The sequence below is a fragment of the Epinephelus fuscoguttatus genome, linkage group LG9, assembly GCF_011397635.1.
Source record: "Epinephelus fuscoguttatus linkage group LG9, E.fuscoguttatus.final_Chr_v1".
NCBI lineage: Eukaryota > Metazoa > Chordata > Actinopteri > Perciformes > Serranidae > Epinephelus > Epinephelus fuscoguttatus.
The window spans coordinates 28,154,861-28,174,272 of record NC_064760.1 but is presented as its reverse complement, the minus strand read 5'-3'; positions in this window follow the sequence as shown (position 1 = coordinate 28,174,272).

Genomic DNA, 19,412 nt, shown 5'->3' with positions numbered 1-19,412 from the left:
TAAATCAGTGGCAAAAAACTAGACAACCGTCATGTCTGCATGAGCACAACACTTCATTGCTTTGCCAGATGGTCGGCAGCCTCGCAGCATTTATCACTCCAAGCTTTCCCTCTGTCCGACAGACAGAAAAAACAGAACAAAGACATTTCTTCAGTAGCATCTTCGCTGCTGCAGCACAGGTCAGCATACCTACTGTGACTGTCGAGTCACTTTTGAACATGCAATACTTCAAAAACATTGTGATTTAGGATATTGCAGTTTCCATTTTGCCAGAGTTTTTAAATAACTGACGTGTGCTAAGAATAACTGCACTTTGTGGAAAACATACAAGCAGATATTGGACATCTAGCTGCCAGCCAAGTTAATTATCAGGTACCTGCAGTTTGATTCATCCTCCTGGCCTTTATTTAAGACATTTGTCGGGTGATGTTTTATAGCTACACATTTTGCGGTTGGAAGTTGTGTCTGAACAACACAGCTATGTAGAAAAATGCACTGCTGTAAAATGTTTGTTTCTGTTTGAAGTTGTACTCACCTCTCTGGAGTTATGTGTTAAACTTTATTTAGCACAGGTGGGGAAATACAGATAGTGCCTGTTTTAAGTTACTTTGACACTTACCTCTGACAGTGGTATTAATTTGAAACAATTGAGTGCAGATGGGGAAAAATACAAATGGCAGATCATCATCATATGTCATCAATAAAGTCACGCAACAAGGTTTAAAGGGACAGTTCACCTCAGAATCGAAAATGCATATTTATCTTTTTACCTGTAGTGCTGTTTATTAATCTAGATTGTTTTGGTGTGAGTTTTTGAATATTGGAGATATCGGCAGTAGAGATGTCCCTTGAATATAATGGAACTAAGTGGAACTCGGCTTCTGGCGATCAAAGCGCCAAAAAAGTTCATTTGAAAAACTCAACAGCAGTGTCTAAATGTTTTTAATGACAGCAGGAGATGTGAATATTAATGGCATCCTCCTTGACTGAGCTGTAATGTTATGCTGTAACGTCAGCCAAGCTAAGGAGACGATAGTCTTACTTAAGGACTTAAGAAGGAAGCAAGGAAGGAACTACACCCCCCATAATGTCTATGATTTCTGGGTGGAGAGGAGGACAGCTCAAAGTACTTTGGTGTCCACATCACAGAGGGCCTGCATGCTTCCTTCTGCATGGTAATACAGTTCGCAAGTGTAGTTCGGTAGTGAGTGTTATATAGGAGTATCTCACACCAAAACAATGTAGATTGATAAATAGTACTGCAGATAAGAGGAAAAAATATTTGATTTTGGGGTGAACTGCCCCTTTAACCCTGTCTGATCCTGTGTCCATTGATATCAGTGTGCAGGTCCAGGACAGGTCAGGGCTGATGTTCGCAGTGAAGGTGTCAGGGCCTGCCTGGTGCCGCCCTTAAACCTCTGCATTCATCACCTGTCGTTCCTCTGACTCCCTGACCTCTCTCATATCGGCCTGCCCGCTCCTCTTCTCCTGTGTCCCCCCCCTTCCACCCCGTCTCTGCGAGGAGGAGAGCACCAACCCGGAGGACCTGGTGACACCTCTCATGACAGCAGCTGTCAGTCTCTGCTATTAATTACACCATGTGACTGACACCCTCCCAAACCCTTCCCTGGCTTTTATTCACCCTCTGGGAATCTCTACTAGTTACAACAGCAACCACCTCTGGCCCAGACACCACTCTAATCCCCATCATCCACCCACTGCTTCAAGAGAACAGTGCATTGTAAGTCAAACGCATTCTGAGGTAATGTTTTCGGGATATCGCTGTATATGTTGCACATTGTGATGCGTTTTAATGGTGAAAGTGTGACTTTTCCAAGGGTTCAGACTAAATCTCCCATGTAAGAAGTCTCCTCGGATGGAAAACTCCATTGATCCCAGCTTTGCCAGATCTCATTTAGATCCACCTGAGGGGGCATCCTGTGACGTGCAATCACAGAGACGGGATGTCTGGGGTGGGGAAGGATTAGAGGAGGCTCCCCCTGGCAGGCTGGGGTTCTGAACTATCTAAGAGGCTCTGCTGTTTGCATATGTGGGTATGCGTTGTGCAGCTGACTGTCTGATGTTGTTCTACCCTCCATGAACCAGTGTGCAGCTTTAGATCAGACGGAGACGAGCAGAATCAGTCGCACTTTTAAATTAATTGTCTTTCATGTTTTTTTTAGTTCCTTTTACTGTTTAACACGCTTTGTATCTTTTTTCTCCCGCAGCTTTTTTACTTCATACTTGTTTTAATTAATTTTATGAGTGTGATGCTTGCTTTCACTTGCTTGTTAAAACACTTTGAGTCTGCATTTAAAAAAAAAAGTCTTATCTTCAGTTGGTTTAATAGTGTTATTAACTCATTCTTTTAGATATTCATCATTTATTTTATACCCTTTTAGTTTTTTATTGCTCTTTTTAATCCAAAATGACTTTGCACCGACCAGGCGTCTCCCTCTACACAACACTGGGAGCATGCTCGCTGCTCCTCCGTGACTTCTCTCCTCTTTTCCACTGTAAACAAAGTACTTGTTGTGGCCCATCCCATTGTTTGTCTAAGATCAAATGGAGGTGGAAACGTACATGAAAAACACAAATAAGCCGCCAGAGGTTAACCTATAATTACCTGCTGTACATGCATTATAAACACTGTGATTTCAGGTAGATTGCTGTGTGGGCCTTAAGCACTCACACACCCTGATTCCACTAAATAAAACAACCATGTGGCTATAGCGTGGTCCTCTCTTTAGAGTAATGGGGTGGTCATTCACCTGGCAGTTTCTGCCTCTTTTAGTTTCACTCTGCATCATTCAAATGGCTTTCCTCAACAGTGACAGTTACAGCATAATTGACCTGTGGCCAGCCTTGAGCAAATAGGGCTCGTGTTGTGTCCCGTTCTCACGCAGAAGTCATCCACTTTGTGAAACCTTTTATCCAGAAAAATGGATCATCCATCACTAACCCCACTCCCCTGTTCTAGCCCCTTTTCCTCACACTGGTTGCGTAATAGGCCGTACCTTGTGAGTCAGCCATGGCGGGGGGAACATTTTGTTCGGAAAGAGGGTCACCGCCGGAGAGTAGAAATCAGCCTCTCACTAGGATCAGGGCACAATACACCACTGTTCACCCTAAAACCAAAGGTCTCCACTTGCTGCCCTCATATAAGCTGCTTAATAGGTAGCTCGTGTGTTTGAATTGTACTTACTCCACCTGTTCACATTGTAAATTGACAGTTCATACGTCATGACCAACTTACTATGGTCCTCCGCTGTGTGTGAGAACTTTTCCCCCGCTGTCTTACTGATGCTGTTCCAAGTTATGTAACTGCACACTATGCCACAATAAAGGATTAGACCAACTTTGAAGAGATAAGCTTCATAATAATAATAAGCAGTAGCAGGCAAGAGCTGGTTTTCTGAACTCTGAGGTGTTTATGTCTAATCTATAATCTCATTCACCATCACCAGTCACAGTGCCAAGCCACAATTCATAGGTAACGCAGTTTAGTCTGGAATCTTCCTCTCATTTGGATCAGTTTATTTGCCCTTCCTCCCACGAGGTGAGTTCCTCTCACAGTAATTGTACAATTTTTTTTTCATGCAGTTGTTTGAACAGTTTACCTCCAATCTCAGCCTGTCTTTTCCCACCCTGTTCTTTTCCTCTCTATGTATCCTGTTTATATGACACACACAGTTGTAGAAATATTGCGGAAACTGGGACTCATTTCAAGATACAATACACACTTGATCTGAGTGTGTGTACAGAGGAAAAGTTCTGACAACATTTTGTAAATATTGTAACTTTGCTCAGGGTTGCGTCTTTCCATGTGCCAGCTCACATCTTGAAGAGATGGCCAGGATGCTCCAGTGTTTTTTTACTGTTTGTTACTTCATGCATGTGCAAGAGTGTACATGTGCAATCATGCCTGGCCAGTTTGTGTGTTTATTCTGCGTGTGTGTCTGTATCTGTGTGTACTCAGCATAGGTCGGAAACGGGTTGGACCACAGCGGCTGTGGAAGGAACAGGGAAAGAGTCCGGAGGAAAAGGCGTAGCTGCTGCCTGTCGACCACCAAATCCACTGCCCCTTACCGCAGGGTGCAATAAAACACCCTCCAGACAACTTCACGCTCGCACACACACTTATGCACACATATAAACAGGGAGACCATAATAACAAGGCACAAAGCTGACCATTATTGTAGGTGTTCTGACCTCCTCTTGTAAACTGTCATGTTGCAGCAAAAATGATGAGAAGAATTTTAGGCTGAATCCTGAGGGATGGCTGTGGTTTTACTGTAGATATGAAAACTGGGGAAGTGAAGCAGATAATTGGAGTAAAACTTCTAATCAGTGTGGGACTGGGCTGCTATGGTTCAAACACTTTTACCTTGGTCACTTTGAATTTGCACTGATCTCACCCTGTTCTGACTTCAAATACAGCTGTTAGGTAAGTACAGACAGTGATTATATCATTATCTACTCACAGTTACACACCCTAAATCGAATTATACATGATGTAACAGGCCAAAGTAGTGCCCCATAACAACAAAATAAATGAACAGTCGACCTTATGCAATTAGGAGTTTAGGAAAAGTCTGTGTTCTTTTTTGCACTAGTCCTCAAGGTTAAGAGAGACAGTGTTGGGTGGCATTCAGACGCAGCTGTGGTGGTGAAGCTGCAAGGGTCAAAGGCCACCGAAAGAGCAGAGAGTAGTGAAATTTACTGTCTAATATTATTTACAGGCAAGGCGGACTTTTCCCATTGTCAGAGAGATAGTTATTTTCTCAAATGCCACAATATAAATGAGTTATTTCTCTATTTATCTGCAAGCTGTGCAGATTCAGAGGATTACATCCTCTGGTTTTCCTGTGTTATCTCCCGCAAAACAATTGCAGGAATCGTGTGAACCTTTGTCTGAATGAAAAGTGAAAACAATAAGAATGTAAAACTGGGTGCAAGGTCGGGCCCTCTTATGCGTACATAAGATTTATATGAAGCAGTGTAACTGATGATCTACACGTCCACTCCATAGCGAACATACTCCTGTGTGGTGCTGAGAAGTGCTCTTCTTTGTAATGTTACAGGTGTTGTGCTAAAATCTTACATCCCTTATAAGGAGCTCTGTACACTTGAATGATCTTTAACCTTTTCTCCACAACTCTGGGTCCCTCCTTGCACACAGGCCCGAGGAAACAGGACCAACTAGGGGGAAACACGGGGGTTAAAGGTCAGGGGTTGCTGGTGCAGAAACAAGGGTCAGTGCGGGAGTAGATGAGGTGGTGACCTTTGACATCATCACAGCAGAAGAGTTGCAGAGGTCTTTAACCACCACTGTTAAAATTACTCACTCTATGTTTGCATTATGTGCTTATTACATAATAATATAACTAGTTTACAATCAATCAATGAATCTCTGGGGGCCTAGTTTGTCATGTCCACTGCGCTCTGTCCACTGCACTGGATCTATCATCGACAACGATGTCTGCATGTGGTTAATTGTATAGCGTAGTGTACGTAGTGTGTGTCATAGTTTTGCACGCTGCCATTTTTCATTACCTTAGAATAAGCTGTAGCCTAATCTGCACTGGGAGGGGGTCCTTATCCAGAATGAACAAACCAGACAGTGGCGATAGTGCCATTTGCATTTAGGCTGCTGTTATTAGGAGCCCCTATGCGACAAGCAGCATCAGAAAAACATTGAGTTTTCAAATGTGAAACTGCTTTATTCAGTGTTTTTACTGATTTAAACCACCATGTCTGTTTGTTTTGGAGAGGAAAAGACCCTTTGTGGATAATTTGGCCCTCGATAAAAGTCTCGTGAACGTCTGACTCTTCAGTCATCAGAGGGACAATCCAGGGCAGGTAGCGAACATCCTGGCTAATGTAGCTGGCCAGCAACTGACAGCTAGTCAGCATAGCCAGGCAATCTTCACTACCCTGTGTGTGAGGTGGGTTTATCTATCTACCTGTGTGAATCCAAATTGTGAGATTTGGGCAGCAAGTCAGAGGCTAATTTTCACGAGCCTGCCCTCATATTGTTTTTGGACCAGCAGGCTGTTGGGAGAGGCTTTGAAGGCCGCGTTGGGAGAGCTGAGGAGGGGAAGTGCTCGCACATTAAGAAATGGATATTGGCTCGGACCGAAGCACTGACTCAAGTACAAGTGAGAATGTTAGTTCCAGATAAGGGCCATTATTTTTCTGCTGAAAATAAGAGAAAAACACAACCATATGACGGATCTGAAGGATGTTGGCTGTTCCAGCAGCTCCAAATGAGAACATAATATATCAGCAACAGCTTGGAAAGGACAGATAACAAATGTTGACCCAAATGTTTAGTCACTTTGAAGTGTGGCAATTTTCAGGCAAAAACAAAATAGAAAAACACTTAGCTGAAGGACAATGGCAGCCTTGCTGTCATGTTTGTTACAGTCTGGTTGAGTGACTTTCTTTCTCTCTCCAGGGCTCGGTGCCTGGTCACAGAAACAGGAATGAATCATTAATTCCCAGCTAAGGTTGGCAATGATCAGTTTTGCACATTTTCATAGACATCACTGTTAAATCTATAGGCTAATATTTTCATTGTGTACATGTGTTACTTATGTAATACTATTGGGCTGTTGTCTAATTTCTGATTCTTGCTTTACTACTTGTAAAGCAGTGTTATTATTGGGCCAGCTGTTGCTGTTGTTGTCATGTTTCTGTTATTATTATTTTAAATGGAGGGACAAAAAAAATGATGTAGTGACATAACCAGTTATTCAGACTTCCCGGCTTATATGCAGTGGGTGCAGGCCTGTTTTTTGGCATGGCCTTGGTTTGGAGCAAATCCCTTTTGTGTGACACACAATGCTGAAACCAACCAGCTCATAATTAGCATTGCTTGGCAAAGACCTGCCCAGTGCACCTGGGGAAATGGGAGTGGAAGAGGGACAACTGGATGGATGGTTATATAGGAGTCATATAAACGTGTAGGACATTGCAATTAGCCTGAATGTAACCATCTCACTATATGTTTGTGGTCTTTTGCATACTGATGATAAAAAATTCAGCGGCTTGTCCAGTCGCAAATGGTCGTGTTCGGTTATTTATAATTTACTCTGACAGACCAGGACCAGATAACACTGCTCTGCGCAGTAGACTTTATCATTGCTGTCAGCTGTAATAAGTACCCTGAGCTTATCTGCTATTTTTATGGGAGCACTATGTTATTATGGCCTGTGAAGCACTGCGGCTGCACAGTTTGTGGCCCTCCCCTGTTTTTATACCCATATCAAGCACCTGGTGGGGAATAGGCTAAGAATTAACACTGAGACTCAAACATGTCATTACAATTCCTCATATATGCCTCTTCTCTATACATTTCACTTTGATCAGTAAAAAGCAAACATGGCACAACAACTGAGAGAGGGTGGGGGTGGTGGGGTGCCCTCCATGTTTCTCCATATGTGAGATCTGTGAACACAGAGTGAGAACACAAAGGATCCATTTCAACATGTTAAACCAGCTTTGGAGTTTAGGCCTCACCACGCAGCACTTCAAAGGAATGTCCATGTCAGTCAGGGTTCAAAGGGTCTTCATGTGAAAGACCTGCTTTGTGCCCAGATCTGTGCCCCTGGACCCTGCAGCTCTGATGTGCCACATAGTGGCACCCTTCTCTACTTTGGTGCCCACATTGTCATTGAGTCCTATGGATGTAATCAGGCGTGCTCTGTTTATGCCTGATCACAGCACCAGCAAGAACTGGGCATTACGACTGCCGTGTTTCATATGCGACTCCTCTGCGGGTCACTGGATGTGACTGAGATCGGCCTGAGATACACAGAATTCACCGTGGGGTCTCCTGTGCAACAAGAACCAAAACAATGATGACGCCAAGGCGAAGCTGAAGGGGATGTCTTACATGGATGCTGCTGCTGTGCGGGTGTGTGTAGTGACTGCAGCTGCTGTCTACAAACAAGCGTTGGTGTGCGTAAAAAGACAGAAAACAAGCTTTCTCACATTCAGTATCTGAACAAGCAACTTTGATTCACGATAAAAACAAAGACAATAAACAAGCTAACTCATAAAATATTCAGTCTTGGAATTCAGCCAGGACATAAAGTTGAGCCAAAGCTTTTTGTTTTTAAAAACATTGCCTCCTACGTCTTCTCCCTCCCTCTCCCTCCTCCGCACCTCTTGCTCAGGTCACAGTCTAAAGACCATTAAGAATGCACTGTAGTACATCCCCCAGCATGCTGAATGAAGGGGCGTTAAATAAGAGCCCTGCCATTATCATTCACATAAGTGTGTGTTTGTGTACATTGGTGTGTGTGTAAACCAGGGGGGTGATTGTTGTGTCTGTTGTAGCCTGTGTGTACTCCGTGAAGCCCTTGGGTCAGTTGAAAATGAGTTATTTCCATGTCCTATTTGGGTATAATTAAGTGGTTCCCCTCTGCCGAATTTCATCGGTCTCAATACACAAACACTCTTCACACTCTCTGGGAACAACAGGCAGGTGTGATCAGTAACAACAGGATGACAGGGTTCAACACCTCTGCTCCCCACTGACTTCCTCTCACACCCCAGCTCCACATTCAACCACACCCAGATCAACAAGTGATACGATCTCCAGTGTCTGCCAGTGTACAGTATACGTGCACTAAAATGTGTGTATGCTCCGTGTTTGTGCGGACGTGGGCTTGCACTCTGGTTTTAACCCCTGAATACCTTCACTGAGTTAATCCATTTAACTGCCGAAGCGCCAGTCTTCTTGGACAATTGTAGTTATCCCCAAACAGTTGCTGATAACCCCTGAGCCTAACCTGTGACCTCTGACCGTAACCTCGGGGCTTTTCAAACAAGACATTGGCCTCTAGGGATCCAACACACATAACTTTAACTGGTGTCTTTTTTCTTTCTGTTTTGCTTTCTCCTTCTATGGTTCCCTCTCTACTCCTCTATCTTGTTCTCCCGTCTCTCTCTGGTTTCTGTTTAAGGCCGGCCCGAGATAATCTTTTGAGTCTGTTTCCTTTAGAGCCCATCCTGAGTTTTCACAACACAGAGCCAGAGGCTGCAGTGGTGTACACGTGAGGAGTAAACAGCAATACATAGATTCGTTTATCTAAGCTTCTCTGTGTTGAGTGATACCTCTCCTGTGTACACAGCAGTGATTTACAACCAGCACCTAAGAACTTGATTCTCCCCATATTTTTTTACTGAACACTACATCAGTTATTGATGAAAATAGATTCAGCTGTTTGCGTAACTTTTCCACATTGTCAACAATGAAACTAAATATGTTTGAAACACTTCAAGGATAACAGTGCTGGTGTTTATTTTTCTGAGCCAAAAAGTGCCAGGTCCCGTTTATACGACAATGATTTCAACTGAAAACGGGAAATTTTAGTTGTGTTTTGGCCAGTCGTTTACACGACAGCAGCGTTTTGGGTGCCTGAAAATGCAACATTTTGAAAACGGGTTCCAGAGTGCAATTTTTTGGAAACTGCACTGTCTCCGTTGTCATGTAAACTTGCAACATGTAGTTCCTCTGAAAACGGAGACTTTTCGCACATGTGCATCACGGTTCCAGTCACTAGGCATGCGTGAGAAAGTCGACCATCACAACAACAATGGCGGACTCCCGTGCTCTGCTTGTGCTGCTCACCCTGTTGAATTTATCAATGCTTCCCCATCATAATGTAGATTTACTGTAGCAACTCCACCTCGGCTCATCGTCCATCCGCACAAATATTCGTGCGATTGCCATAGAGCCATTAGAGGTGCCATATGGCACTATATTGTTTTTAAAGTTATGAGCCTGGGGGCACTTGGACGATGCCAGGTAATGTTATAACCCTCTTTCCTTGATTGTTGGTGTTCCCCAGTTCTTCCAGGCTACAACATTTGTTTCTTCCTCTTCATTTAATTTTTACCAACAGGGCCAGACAGTAACGCATTCCAACTTAAGGCTAGTTCACATTACATGATTTTCACCCCAATTTTGCATCGTGGAGACTTGTAATCTTTCGCGTGTTCGTACCTGCCGACGTGTATATCTGTCAGCGGGAGTCTCGCCAACTGTGTTACGACCTGTCTGTGCACACCACAAGATTTCTCCACCGAGCCCTCGCCGACAGAGCCCCAGAAAACGCGGTGACGTCACCAAACTATGTTTTTTGACTTGAAGACAACACATCGTAAAGGCATGGATTTTCTTCCCAGTGTTGAATCAGCTTTGCCTCCAGGGCCTGGGTCCAAACACAACGTGTTCCCTGTGATCCTGTGGACGCCGCCATTGTTGTTGTTGCTTGCCAGCTTGTCAGTGTTGCCAGATCTTGGGAGAGAAACAAGCAACCGGGGCTATGGAAACAAGCCCAAAAGAAGCGACGGATATATAAAGAGAAAGGCGACGTTTAGAGAGCAAGCCTAAATAAGCCACTCCACTTTAGAATCAAGCCCAAAAAAATACACAACCCGCGACTACCAATATTTGTAAGCAACTACAAAAAAAACAAGCCCAAAGTCGCAGCTAATAAGCAGACCTGGCAACCCTGCGGCTTGTCCTCCTTGTTCCGTCCTCCTGCATGCTGACGTGGGACGTATCCCGCCTCTCATTGGCTGATGCTCTTTGTCAGTCGTGGCAGACTTCTCCAGTTTCCTAGCATGCCAGATATCCAGTCCCAGTCACAGACGAGGGGGCGACTTGCTCGTAGGCTTGTTCACACGTTGTGGCAGACTATCTGCCGACTCACCTCCGACCCAAGGTGGCTCTCAAGATCCTTTGCAACGTCAAAATCGTGGTGAAAATCGTGTAATATGAACTAGGCTTTAGGGGTACAGCAACTCTCTTCACTCTCAAGTATGAGGCGCTCACTCTCTCTCTTGTATCACTCATACCTGTCCCCACAAAACAAGGGCAGGTAGGAACCAATTAGCTCATAACCAAGGGAACACAGTGACTCCACTTAAAACTGCACATGACAATACAAATGAAACATTAAACAAAGTACTATAAATGATAATGATATAATAATTTACCAGTAACTCAATGATGCTGAATCTATTACTACTTAAATATAAATAATGTATCCATTACTAAATAACACAGTAACTTAAGTAATAAAAATAACCCAAAATATAAAGTATGCAGTAATTGTGGTTACAATGCCATGGACAAGTCAATATGTGTCTAAATGAAACTTGTACTTAAAACATGAATGATTACTATTCATTTCTCAAAAGATATAAAATCCTGTATCAAATGCTCACTGAGAAACACAGTACGATACATTTTCAAACCTGCAATATTTCAGTGCATATGGGGCCAAAAAGAGGTTGAGAGCCACTGCTTTAATATGTTAGCCTCTGGAAATATACTGCTTGTGGGCTGCTTTAATGTAGTGTTTTTATTGAATTATTTTGAAGAACCAGAAGAGAACCTCTAAAGAACAATACAATACTGGTTCTTTAACTCAGTTTAGTTTGCTGGGGAAAGAACCAGCAGGGAACCTCTACAGAACCTTAAAAGTTCTTTATATAGCAACTTAACCCATGCCAAAGAACTGCAGAAGAGCAAACATTTCTCTGTGTGTAGTGTTGCACTTGGTTGTTCATGTGAGGTGACAGAAATTGTTGAGTAACAAATGAAAAATTAGAGCTTGAGAGCTCATTCATCACCTCTGCACATGGTGGCTGGGAATCAGAAAATTACTGGGAGGGTTGGACACAGTCAGCTCCTCTACTTTGTATTATGTATTTCCATCACTAGATAAATCTAATGGGTCAAAGATGACTGCTCTGGTTGTAATTAGAAAAAAGCCCAACGTCTTTCTTTGCAAAATACTGTCAGAATCACAACCAAAAACATGCAGGGAATAACTGGTGTACTTTCCAAATGGTACTCATGAAATCCTTTAGACTAACAATATAAAAGTGTTGTAATTGCACCTGTAGTCATGTCATCAGTCCTCAGGTCCTGCTGTATCTGATTACAAGTTCCTTTTTATGGGGTTTTGCCATTGTGACCATTTATGTTTACAATCCACCGCAGTCCGAATTATGCAAGGAATAAACAAGGGTGTGATTTGAGTTGTGTGTGTTTTGGTGTGTTTTGCTTTGGTTGTCAAGGACAGAGAGAGAGAAAGAGAAAGCCATTATAGTGACACCCTGCTTTGACCTTTGATTTATTGTCACGAAAATCACAGCCACTTTCACATTTACGCAAACAGATCTATGGAAGGTCAAAGCCATGTCATTAGTGTAAGTGGAAAATTAGGCGTAGGTTGAATAATGTGTAATTTTTGATGAGTTACATGTAACAATGTGAGTAATGCAAATAACTTTACACAGCTTTTACACTAGCTGTGTAGTAAATTTCCATGTGCATTGTTTATTTCCAACTGTCACTCACTACTATTTAGGCTCTCTCTCAGTCTCTTGGTGAGTCTTTTAGATCCTGTTCAACAGGTTGAGTGGTTAATGAAGGCTCAAAGACGGTGATAGGAGGTAATAGTGGGTAATAGTACTAATTGGTGGGGATTGCAGTGCTTCTAAAGTGGTATATCTGTGTGAGTAAACAGAGGCCTGGTTCTTTTCAATGAGCTCACCAAGAGTGCTCTCTCTTTCTCACAGCACAGCCTAGCAACAGCCCGTCCTTCCATTTTACTGGGTTTTGACCAAATAACTCAGCTGGCCATCGCAACTCTGCATTGGTCTCTCATCCCTTTGTTCCCCCTCTTTTCTGCCTCTGCCAAACATGCCACATCTCCATGTGTCGGACAGAGAGGAAGGAAGGGAGAGAGGGTTTGCACGTGATTTCCAGAGAGCAGAATAAACCCCATGCTGTCTTCCCATTTATCTGACCCACATTAAGTCATTTCTCTCTTATTCTGCCCCTCAGCATTAACGGCTTTGAGATCATCTGGTCGTTTCAAATGTGACGATAACCACTGTTTCAGCTGACAGTGTTATTGTCATGTTTTAGGTGACTGTCGACCCTTGTGTTAAAAAACACTTCATACTTAGCAATACTTAAAGGAAGACATTTATGGGATATATGCTCATTCCTTTTCAGAGTTGGATGAGAAAATCAATTCAACTCTTATTTGTTTGTGCTGAAGAGTAATTACAGCCAGCTGGTTTGGTTAGTTTATCTTAGCTTGGCGTAAAGACTGGGAAAACTATAAAACAGCTAACCTGGCTCTGTCTGAAGGAAGCAAAATCCGCCCACCAGCTCCTCTAAGGGCTGACACACCAAACCGATTGGTCAGTCGTTGGTCAATGTCAGGCTGTCGGTGAGCATCTGTCACCCTACTTTTAGCGGTGTGTCCCAAATTGTTGGCACTAGCGGACTATTGTCGGCTCTTGAGTGGCTAGTTCAACAATTTGAATTGCAGTTGGAGATGGTGGAGCCTGCCGGTGAGTGAAATCACTCTGGTTTGCATTTTAGCTCAGTGCACAATTAGAGAAACGGCACTGAGGAAAGCATCTACGTCCCAACCCTCACCTATGGTCATAAGCTTTGGGTAATGACGGAAAGAATGAGATCATGGATACAAGCTGCTGAAATGAGTTTCCTCCGCTGGGTGGCTGGGCTCAGCCTTAGAGATAGGGTAAAGAGCTCGGAGTAGAGCCGCGGCTCCTTCGCGTCGAAAGGGGTCAGTTGAGGTGGTTCGGGCATCTGATCAGGATGCCTGGGTACCTCCTCTCGAAGATGTTACAGGCACGTCCAACTGGTAGGAGGCCTCAGGGCAGACCGGGAGGGATTACATATCTCATCTGGCCTGCGAACACCTTGGGGTCCCTAGGAGCTGGAAAGGGTTGCTGGGAAGAGGGATGTCTGGGGTGCTTTGCCCGGCCCTGGATAAGCAGATGAAAATGGATGGATGGATGGAAATGGCTAAGTCAAGAGGGCGTGAAATCAAAACAAAGTTGCCATATTAGGTTAGATTATTTCTTTGTTTGTGTTATTGTTTGCTAGCCCGTTGTGTTTTTAATGTGCTAACTGGCTAACTAGCATCTTGAATCTGTCCTGTCAGTCTTCTGGTTTCCCTTTTTGAATGACAAATGGAGACTCCTGCTTTGCTGCTATGGGGCATTATTTCCTCTCAAGCGCAGAGCATATGTGCTAGTCGGCCATTGGTTGTAGTCTTTGCAGTGTGTTGTCCAGGACACAGGCGACGTGAGGTGGTGCAGCAGTCGGCTTTTGTCGCCACTAGTTCTTTGATGTTGGTTTGGTGTGTCTGGGCCTTTAAGCTCACTAATTAACACGTTAGATCAGCTTTGTTTCATATGTACAAAAACAATGTTTAAATCTGTTGTTTTACGGGGGGATTATGTGCCAGTCATTTTCTTGGCCTGCCTCCAGTCCTTACGTCAAACTAAGATAATCTGCTGACGGCTGTTCATATTAAACACTCCTTCTCATATCTGTCTATTCAGTAAATGGAGAGATATGAGAGTAGTATTAGTCTAAGCCTGTTTACCAAAATGTTGGTATTCTTTAAACTGTCACACAGCTTACATGCAACTCATTAATTCCGGCCTCTACTATGACGTGTGCCCCAAATGTCCAGTCGCTCACACAGCTCCAGCCTCCAACGCTCCCCCCACAACAACACAAGAAACTGGGCCTTGGGCTCAGGGGTTCTGGGGGCCCAAGGGTGCCTTGTTTTACCAACAGCTCCAGTGCTACTGCAAAAGGCAGGCTGCATTGTTATGCAACAGTTTAGTGGGAATGAATGGGTTCCAGCACAGGCCCAGTGAATGCCAGTGGAAAGGATGGGAAGAGAGTAGCAGCTAGGTTAATCCCAGAGGGAGTCCCCTTGGGACCTGGCCCTCATAATTCCTCCGTGTTTTCCTTTCAGCCTTAAAGGTGTTGGTTGAATGTCTGTCGGAGCCACTGAGGGAGCAGAAAGGAGGAGGTTGGGTTCTGTAGGTCCAGCAGCAGAGCAGGCTGGTTAATCCCTGCAGCCCCAACACAAGGGCCAGCCAAAACTCCGGGGGTCCCCCCTCATTTTTCCTACTTTGCTAACCTCTCAAGTGCTAATCTTCTCTTAACTTCCTCCTCTCCTCTCCTCTCCTCTCCTCTCCTCTCCTCTCCTCTGCCAGCATAGCCGCCCTCAGGCACTGAGCCAACACTCCCACTGTCTCTCTGTGGGTGACATCACTAGTTGGCAAAGACAAGCAGGGGGAGAATAATTAGGTTTAGATGGTTGAAGAAACTGTGTGTGTACGTGCATGTTGAGCGTGTGTGTGGTGATGTAGAAGGGAATTTGCAAGGCTTTACTCAATATGAAGCACGTAGATGTTAAAATCAATACCCAAATACAACCCAGGGGAAATTATGCAGCTTATATGAATGTTGTAATTGCAAGCAATACAGGTGAAATAAATAATGCAGTTCATATTTAATGAGAAAAATCTGATTTGAAGCGACACCATGCAATAAATCTGGCTGTCTCATACAGCTAAATCTATAGGCCTGTGACAAAATTAAAAAATGCATTAGAGCCAGCAGAGAGACATAAAATGAAGACTGTGTGGAGCTGACTGTGATGGTGGGGGAGGAAGAGCAGGAGGCCCTGCTTTAATAACTCACTATAGACTCCATACATGACCACCCCAGCAAAGCCCATCCGTTCACTGCCCTTCGAGCTATATACACAGCCTACTTAGGAAGAAGCCTTTGTTTGTACGACGCGCTTTGTCAACCTCTATTTAGTGGCTTCTTTACAACAGACCCGGCCCTTTGAATATTAACTGTGTGATCACTCTTGCCACACAAGCAGCCGCTCAGGACCCCCTATCAGCACAGCCCAGCTCCCCTGCACTCTGCTCCAGGGCTTTGTGCCCAACCACAGCTTGGTATACAGACTCTTGTGGTCTCTCATCAGCCAGCTGGGGAGAAATTTAGTTTCCATTACTTTGCGGACATCATTTATGGAGCGCTTGATCCATTTCACATATGAGGAGACTCTGAAACGGGGATCAAATATGAGAGGAGTCTTTCATTTTTAACAACAAAAAAAGAGACAAAGAGGTGCAAGAAAAGGAGGGGAAGAAAGGGGCTTATTTGTCTATGTCGCTGTATGTCACTGTGTCATTGTGAGCCTCTAGTGGAGTGCGACTGTAGTTCTGGCTGGTGTAATGACCGTAGCAGCTGGGGCAGGAAGGCGACTGAGGGTGGGAGAGTCTGGCCTAGTGTTTTTGCAGGCCAATAATCCCCTTTATTGAGTCTCAGGAAATCCTAATTGGAGTCGGAAGTGGCTCTAGTGGCCAGATGTGCAAAGACAAACATTGTCGACCCAACCCCCAAGGACGACTGACCACAAGCACCTCAGCCTGCATGCCACCCTGCTGAGATCAATTATAACACAGCACACACACGCACACACACACAATACCTGTCGACAACTGACCACATCTCTTCTAGCTTCCCCTCCATCCATCCAGGGTGAATTTAACTTTATCTCAACACAACAGACACACAAGTGCACACATGCATCCACTGCTAAAAATGTTGTGACAGTAGACAGCTTGGTAAACACAGCAAAGCATCAGCTGTGCACTTACAACAGACTACAAAAACAAAGCAAGGTACAGGGGTCAGTTATGCCTCATTCTCAATCGATAATAAAGCAGGAACTGCAGCCAGTACTGTTACAAAGGCACATAGTGCAAACACTTTACCAATCAATGTACAGAAAGACTAAAAATGGAAAGGATGAAAAAACTTGTAAGCATGCCTGCACTGACAGAGAGATGAAAACCAGAGTAGGTGAAAGCATCCACAGATAGCTCTCCATAGTGTGGTTTCATTTCTCCTCAAGTTTGACTCACAGCCCTCTCATCTTTCTGTCTCCGTAATGTTTGTATCAGTGTCTAATGGCCTGTCTGTGAACCCCTAAAGTCACATAGTGCAGCACCAGTGCGGGGAAGCCTCAGTGTCATTTACTATCATGTATAACATATATGTATGTGTGGGAGTTTCTCATAAATGGAGCAGTCGTATGTGAGTGCATATGTGTGTGTTTGTGTGCGAAAGAATTTGGAAAAAATAGGGCAAGTGGCTGAGTATCTGTGTTGTCTGTCTCTTGCTGTCTCTCCTTATCATGCCGGCGGTCTGACCAAAGCCAGAGATCCTTGTCAGGCTGTTCTGGATAACTGCACGTGATCTGAGTGCAGCTGGAAAACCAAGAGAGATCTGAGGAAGCTGGGTTTGATTAGGAATACCTCCCCAGACCTACTGTCCCAGTCTGGGATCAGACCCAGGTGCGTGCATGTTTTTTTGTTTTTTTCCATGCACGCACACACACACTGTGTGTCTAATACCCCCGCAGAGCTGCAGTCGCATTGACCTATTTACTTCAACATGGAAATGGCCAATACCCAAAAGGCCGACCAGACTGACAGAATAACACTACGCCCCTCCCATATGGTTTTATCAATAGTTTCACATGGAATAGTTTTACAGCGACTTTTTCACGCTGTATAAATGGGACATCTGGGCAAAAAATCTATTGTATTGATTTCTTTACATCCGGATTCATTTTCTGCAGTGTGAAAACCGGATTGCAGCAGAGGTCACTGCATGGAATTTGATCACCGTAGCAAAAGCACTGTGTCAAACAAATGTCATTTACATTGTGTTTTTGTCAGTGCATGTGTGTCCAACTATGACTGTGTGTGTTAGTGGAGGAGGGAGCTAATAGCCTTCACCTTTACGTAACCCCTCTTGGACTTCAAAGCGAGATTAAGAAGGGCTAACACTTGATGCATGACTGCAACAACCCCACCAAAGCAAGAAGTGAGCTCCTACAAAGTTGCTGCTGTTGGAGTCTCATGTGTTCAATCTTATGTCGCCACTGAGAGGAAAAGAGACATCAGAGTAATGGCTTGCTTATTTAGAAATTTTGAGACATTTTCTCGAATTCTTGATCAAGAAAACCCTTTTCTCACCATTGTATGTTGATGCAGCGTGATTTCACTTGAATGCATGGATTCCCACTCACACTCACACAGATTTACACACACATCTTACACATGAGCACCCTCATGCACATTCATTCACTAAAGAATGGGCCGACTGAAGCACAGGCTCTGGAGCTCTCTGTTATGCAAAGGGGGGTATGGGCTGGGAGTGGGCCTGTAAACACATCACAGACTGTTTTGTCTCCTTGCAATTTAACTGTCTTGGTGAAACAAGTTAGGGATGCCAAGTTAACTCCTTCCTATTCATTAATCAATGTTGCAGCTTCCGCGTTGCATGAATGCTGGCGTAACATGTGGAATTGTGCAGAGTTGTTCGGGAACTTTATGGACTATAAAGCTGCCGTCTCTCACCAGTGGCATTTCCTTGTATTCTGAGAAGTGCACTGTACTCTGAGAAGTGAGTGACTGAATAGAAAGTGAAGTTTCCTGAGAGAGGTTTATTCTGGCACGGGTACACTATAACATGCCCTGCTGCACCGGCACAACAATAGCCAGATCTTTGGGGTCGTAGCCCCCTAATTACTGCAGAGCCCAGAAGTGATGATGACTGCCTGTCAGCGTGGCCTGTGAAAGGGGCAACCTGAGCCGGACTCGGGAGCACCAGGTGACATGGGCCGGGAGCGCTCCAGCACCTCAGATGAAAGGTCAGTGTTATGGGTTTACATCCTAGCACCTGGGGTATTTCAGCACCCCAGAGGGACTTCTGGTCTCTTGGCTTTCACCTATGGCCCGTTCATGGTTCAGGGAGGAGATGTGGACACCATTTCCCATGTGTGATAGCCATCTGCCCCCTCTCTCAGGTTCTCAGTAACATACTCTTCTTAGTCTGATCAAGGCCTTCTGCACCAATTACAGATCAGAGTCCTGCCCACTATGATGATTACCCTGAAACAGAGGTTGGACAGGTTGTCAGTGCAGCTCCTGTCACAAGCTTTCATGTACAATCTTATCTGGACAAACATTTTTGCACAGGCACAATATAAGGTATCAAGGCCAATAAAGGGCCTGTATGTAACTTTTTGCCAGTAATAATTACGGCCAGTGGGTGAACAGGTCATAACATAACTTAAAAACTGCAACTCCCCCTCACTTTCTTGGTTTCCTCTGGCAGCCTGTGCACTAACTTTTAGATAAGAGACTTGGGATGAATTTTTCTTGGAAAATCCAAAGGACGTGATGTTGTGCACGTTCCCAAGTGCCTTGTCTCCCTTCAGCTCCACTGCAGCGCTAACATTGTGCAACAGCAGCTAACATTAACCAAGAAATGGAGTCTGCTAACGTCAACAAATGACCACAACCCACCACAAAACAGTGTCCACACATGCTGTTTCCGTTATACACATTTTAAAGCAACGGCCTGGCAGAGGCAGACCTTCACTTAGCGCCCTGTGGTGACTTGAATTCAGCCAGAGCAAGACCAACCAGCCGAGCGCCGGGGGTCT